This window comes from Boleophthalmus pectinirostris, unplaced genomic scaffold (assembly GCF_026225935.1).
Source record: "Boleophthalmus pectinirostris isolate CB_2022bp ecotype Guang Dong unplaced genomic scaffold, ASM2622593v1 HiC_scaffold_8, whole genome shotgun sequence".
Classification (NCBI taxonomy): Eukaryota; Metazoa; Chordata; class Actinopteri; order Gobiiformes; family Gobiidae; genus Boleophthalmus; species Boleophthalmus pectinirostris.
Window position 1 is genome coordinate 4,386,727 of NW_026571515.1, and position 6,501 is coordinate 4,393,227.

General features: G+C 40.0%; 1 protein-coding gene across 1 annotated transcript in view; it reads right to left on the reverse strand.

Moving 5' to 3' along the window:
* The window catches only part of vps13d (vacuolar protein sorting 13 homolog D), a 63,007-nt gene extending 58,590 nt beyond the window's left edge, over positions 1-4,417 (reverse strand). The window contains 1 exon segment of the mRNA XM_055165599.1: positions 4,039-4,417. The gene's annotated coding sequence lies outside the window, so the exon portion shown is untranslated.
* Positions 4,418-6,501: the final 2,084 nt, after the last annotated feature.

Sequence of the window (6,501 nt, forward strand, 5' to 3'; positions counted from 1 at the left end):
AATTTTTTTTTAAAGGACAAAATAGTTAAATAAAAACCCCAGGAGCATGTAGAGTGAGTTAATACGAACATTTTAAGACCAAAATGACGATGCTCACAGCAGCAGTTACAGAGAGATGAGCCACGATATTCCAGCATGTCAATGGGAGCCAGAGTCAGTAGGAACCGGAAGCGCTTGGATGTGAACTTCCTATTTTTATATTCCGTCTATACTCTGAACTGTTATTTGGTTTGGTTCAAGTGCATAATTTGTGGAAAATAATCATCATCGGTCCGAGAGATCAGTTCAAAAATATCGGCAGAGTTTATCAGTCATCGGTTTCTAAACAATCAGTATCAGCATCGGTTGTGAAAATGTCCATATCGGTCTTTCTGTGATTCTGAGGAGACACCTAAAGTTTTCTAGGCCTCTTTAAAAAGAAAGTAAAAGAAAGTACATCCTTTGTACACAGTTTCAGTACTTTCACTTTCACCTCATGACTGATTCACCAGAAAACCATTTTATTACTCTGTTTAAGATGACATTTTCCTTTATCAGGACGACTTCGGAAGTGTTTTATACTTGTTAAAATAAGATAAGCTCACTATGTCAACATTAGGGGTGTGTAAAAATATTGAAATATCGATATATAATTTATCGTTTAATGTGATGACACAGTATCAATATCCTGGGCTGCTGTACCGATATATCACCAAGAGTATTTTTGGTATATTCTACTAAATTATTTTGTTACAGCTACAGTTTTGTCGCTTGTTTAGAAAAAGGAAACTCATTTATGCGACTCTTTTGACATTTTCACTGTTTTGTTCATTAAAATGTTTGTGTTTCATATGAACTTTGCACAAGAAGTGATTTGACAAAGACTTAGTATCACAGCCACGATTTAGCCTTTATTTTTTATTGAACTGTATTGAACTGTTTTGAAATATATCGTATTGAATCGTATCGAATTGTAAGCTCACTGTATCAAGGTATGTGTCGTATCGTGGTCCATGTATCAAGGTATCGTATCGGCAACTTCTGAATGATACCCAGCCCTAGCCAACATTCAAGGTGCGCTGCGTAATTTTTGGAGATGAGTAAAGTTTTATTTCTTTTCCTACCTCTTGTAAATAACTGAGGTTTTTTATGACTTATTTTTCTATTTTATTTGACTCGTACATTTACACTTATATAATTATATCTTATTTGACATCTGGCTCTTGCTCTTTTTGCTACTTATTTAGAATTTAGTATTACCATTTATATTTTTTACTCTTTGTTATTATATTATATTGTGATGTGTGAGCAATGTGTCCAAATAATCTCCTTCATGGTTCAATATAGTTTGTCTACGTCTAAGTCTATGCAGAAATGTGGCACCAGCTTGTGTACTGACTACAGAAGAATGTCATCTGCAAAACAGCAATCCTGACCCCCACCCCGGTCTGAGAGGGACATCACAGTACTCTACAAAACCAATAAGACCTGGTTTAGACCTGGTTTAGACCAGGTTTAGACCTGGTTTAGACCTGATGTAGTCCTGGTTTAGACCTGGTTTAGACCTGGTTTAGACCTGATGTAGTCCTGGTTTAGACCTGGTTTAGTCCTGATGTAGTCCTGGTTTAGACCTGGTTTAGTCCTGGTTTAGACCTGGTTTAGACCTGGTTTAGACCTGATGTAGTCCTGCTTTAGACCTGGTTTAGATTTAGACCTGGTTTAGACCTGGTTTAGACCTGGTTTAGACCTGGTTTAGACCTGGTTTAGACCTGGTTTAGACATGATGTAGTCCTGGTTTAGACCTGGTTTAGACCTGATGTAGTCCTGGTTTAGACCTGATGTAGTCCTGGTTTAGACCTGGTTTAGACCTGATGTAGTCCTGCTTTAGTCCTGGTTTAGACCTGGATTAGACATGATGTAGTTGTGGTTTAGACCTGGTTTAGACCTGATGTAGTCCTGGTTTAGACCTGGTTTAGACCTGATATGGTCCTGCTTTAGACCTGCTTTAGACCTGATGTAGTCCTGGTTTAGACCAGGTTTAGACCTGGTTTAGACCTGGTGTAGTCCTGGTTTAGACCTGATGTAGTCCTGGTTTAGACCTGGTTTAGACCTGATGTAGTCCTGGTTTAGACCTGGTTTAGACCTGATGTGGTCCTGCTTTAGACCTGGTTTAGACCTGATGTAGTCCTGGTTTAGACCTGGTTTAGACCTGGTTTAGAGCTGATGTAGTCCTGGTTTAGACCTGGTTTAGACATGATGTAGACCTGGTTTAGACCTGCTTTAGACCTGCTTTAGACCTGCTTTAGACCTGGACATCACAGCACTCTACAAAACCAATAATACGCACAGTTTAGCTGAAAAGTACCACAAAACTATGCCCCAATGACTGGACACTCCACGGCTCCTCTGCTCTTCTTATTAGAGTGACCAGATTTTCAAAATTCCAAACTGGGACACACCCGGTTTGGGATGTTTGGACAATTGTGAAAAGAGTGTGTAACATTGTGGTTTCTCGTGTCAGTCATAATCTGAGGAACTTCTGGCACTGCATTTTTTGCTTTATGGTCATTCACAAACATGCTTTTCTGTATTTTGACTAAACACGTGACAATTTATGTTCCTCTTTACTGTTGGCAGAAGGGCTGGTATCATTTAGAAGTTGCTGATACGATACATACCTCGATACTGTGAGCTTACCATTCAATACGATATATTTCAATTTGATTCGTTTCAATAAAAAGTAATGTCTTAATCATGGCTGTGATTCTAAAAGTCTTTGTTAAACCACTTCTTGTACAAAATGAAAATGAAACACACCCATTGTAATCATCAAAACAGTGAAAATGTCAAATGTGTCGCATAAACAAGTTTCCTTCCACTGAACAAACAACAAAACTGTAGCTCTGTAACAAAATAATTTAGTAACATATACCAAAAAGTACTCTTGGTGATATATCGATACTCAAGGTTTTCAATTTTCAATTTCCATGACTTTTCCAGGATTTCCATGACCGTGGGAACCCTGTGTACTGTATCATCACATTAAATGATACAATATGTCAATATTTCAATATTTTTGTACACTCCGAGGTGTAGGGGATCAGATTAGTCAAAAACTGTGATAGTCCCGTTTTAGTCCCATTTTAGACCTGGTTTAGACCTGATGTAGACATGATGTAGACCTGGTATAGACCTGGTTTAGACCTGGTTTAGACCTGGTTTAGACCTGGTTTAGACCTGATGTAGTTCTGGTTTAGACCAGGTTTAGGTCTGGTGTAGTCCTGGTTTAGACCAGGTTTAGATCTGGTGTAGTCCTGGTTTAGACCAGGTTTAGATCTGGTTTAGTCCTGGTTTAGATCTGGTTTAGACCTGGTTTAGATCTGGTGTAGTCCTGATGTAGTTCTGGTTTAGACCTGATGTAGTTCTGGTTTAGACCAGGTTTAGACCTGGTGTAGTCCTGGTTTAGTCCTGGTTTAGACCTGGTTTAATCCTGGTTTAGACTTGATGTAGTCCTGGTTTAGTCCTGGTTTAGACCTGGTTTAGACCTGATGTAGTCCTGATGTAGTCCTGGTTTAGACCTGGTTTAGACCTGATGTAGTCCTGATGTAGTTCTGGTTTAGAACTGATGTAGTTCTGGTTTAGACCAGGTTTAGATCTGGTGTAGTCCTGGTTTAGTCCTGGTTTAGACCTGATGTAGTCCTGGTTTAGAACTGGTTTAGACCTGATGTAGTGCTGGTTTAGTCCTGGTTTAGACCTGATGTAGCCCGGATTAGTCTTAATATAGTCCTGGTTTATATCAGTTTGGTCAAAAATAGGGACACCTGGGACATTTCTTTTTTTGTTGTTTTGGTTTTGTATAAATCTGCTCGGACAGGGGACACAGGGCTCAAAACTGGGACTGTTCCGGTTTAAAGAGGAAAGTCTGGTCACCCTAACTTTAACCAAACAGCACCAAAACTATGTCCCCCCCGTCCCACCCCCGCCTGTGCCTGGACACCCCCGCGGCTCCTCTGCGCCTCCTGTGTCCCCGGGAGTTCGCGTTTCTCCGCTTTTCCTCACCGTGTTTAGTGCATCAGATCCGCGGAGCCCACGCCATAAGCCCCGGGGCTCGTCTCCCACCGGACAGAGCCTCCAAACGGTCCCGATGTCCCCCGCGCAGCGCCTCAGCTCAGCCGCAGATCCCGACAGCGCAAGGTTGTGACTGCTGCGCTGAGCATGTTTAGCTAGAATGGACTTAGCATGTAGCAGCCGAGCGCCAGAGTCTGCAAAGTCAGGCCGATAACAGGTCCGATCAGACACGGGCGGGTTCGGACGTGGACTCTTTGTGGCGCAGCGGGTCCCTTAAAGACGCTGGGAGACGTAAAAATCCAGTTTAGGACAAATTAGAGCCAAGTGTCACTTTCGTAAATAAAGACACTTCCTACGCTGGCTGTGCTCCCACTGCGTACTTCCGGTCACGTGACAAAAACAACAATTCTTTATTTATTTATTTACTTTTATGTTGTAATTCGCTGTTGAAAATATGTTTTTATTATGTTTTTATGAAGATTTTAAACACGAAACGTGAAAACAATGAGCAGTTAAAAATATATAACTTGGCATTTTTTGTATATTTTTTTTATTTTTCCCATAAAGTATTCAAGGATTTCAGATGACGTCACAACATTTTATAGGCCAGTAATACGTAATACAGATGGAGGGCAGCTAAAGTAAATACAGCTAAAATGTAGGTTTTTGTTGTAACAGAGCAAGTTAATGGGTTTAGTAACCAGTAGAAAAATGCATTAAAGATTTGTGAATAAACTTTTTGGTTATTTCATGACAAAGTACAATGTAATCAATAGTATCTCGGGGTATGACGTCATCACATCCTAGAATCTGAAACTCACTGATGTAAAGGTTTCAGTTTGTTTATTGGTGATATTTTGTGGACTTTTGCCGATACAAAATACACTTTGACACCTAGGGTACACTGAAAAAAATAACTTTTGGGGGCAATAAACTGTATTAAATCAACTGTGGTAATTTTTTACACTGAAATAACATAATTCTATGAGAACTATCCATCCATTTTTTTCCCCCACTTATCCAGGGCCGGGTTGTGGAAGCAGCACTCTAAGCAGGGACTCCCAGACTCCCCTCACCCCAGACACTTCCTCCAGCACTTCTGTAGGGACCCTAAGGCGTTCCCAGGCCAGCCCAGAGACATAGTCCATCCAACGTGTCCCTGGTCTGTAAAACTACTACTTATTTAATAGAAATGGACAAAATGTACTTATTTTACTCATGTAGTTGAAATATTGTGTTTAATGAGTAAGTTCTACTGTATAATCACCAATACGTTTTAAAGGTTTTGCAGTCGCTTCTCACAAACCCAGAAATACTGAGTAATACCAAAATTCTTCTAGATAAGAAAAGCTATTTACTGTATTTGGGGCTGGGGCAGTAGTAGCTCAGTTGGTAAAAGCGTTTGTGATTCTAGCTCCCTCAGATGAATGCTGATGTTGTGTCCTTGGACAAGACACTTAACCTATCCCGACCCCAGTGTCTGCGTACACTGGTGTGTGAATGTGTGTGTGAATGGGTGAGTGGTTCTTTGTTGTAAAGTGCTTTGAGCCTGGAAAATATAAAAAGGTGGAAAATATTAAAATGTGACCATTTACCATTTATTATACATCAGTAAATACTAGACATTAAATATTTACTTAATTATTTCATTGCAGCAATGCATTTAATTATGACAATATTTTATATATCTTACTTAATTTGTTTACATAAATATGAGTTCTAACTTTAAAAAAAATGAGTAACAATTACTTTACTAGTAAATTCATGATTGTTAATCATGGTGGTAAGTGGTGGTTACTTTGAATTATTTAGTGGACAAATTGTGGTATACAAATAAACTTGTCGTGCCTTTCGTAGTTAATACTGACAAGTAAACTGTACCTGATATTACAGCAGTAAAATCTACTTAAAATGTGTATTTCGGTTATTGTTACATCCCTGTTCATTTACATATCAAACTTCAAAATGTCTAATTGATATTATTGCTGCAAAAGAATTAAAACAAAAAAAGTTCACACAGAAACAGCACAGATGTATCCACTGAGATGTTTTATTGTTGTGTCTGATCCAGGTCTTTGGCCCTGGTACCTCGGCGTGGCCCCGGCAGACACAGGTACCACCCAGGTCCTGAGATGAGCCTGCTTTTCCACAGGACGGTGCATAGAGAGTGTGACTGTAAACAGGCCGTTCAGAGGAGGGGGCGGGGACAGGGGGCGGGGGGGTTCCTCTGTACAGGCTCGGATCTGAAGGAGGCCAGGGGAAGACCGGAGATCAGGAAGGACACATGAACATCAGTGCCGAAGATTGTCCACAGACTACGGGCCGGTTCTAGCTACTGGAAGCACCTCACATCCACTAGGGGGCGCCCAAAGCTAAACATTTATAAACGTACTTGAACATGTGAATGCATTTATGACAAATTAAAAAAAGTAAAAAAAGAAACACATATTTTAT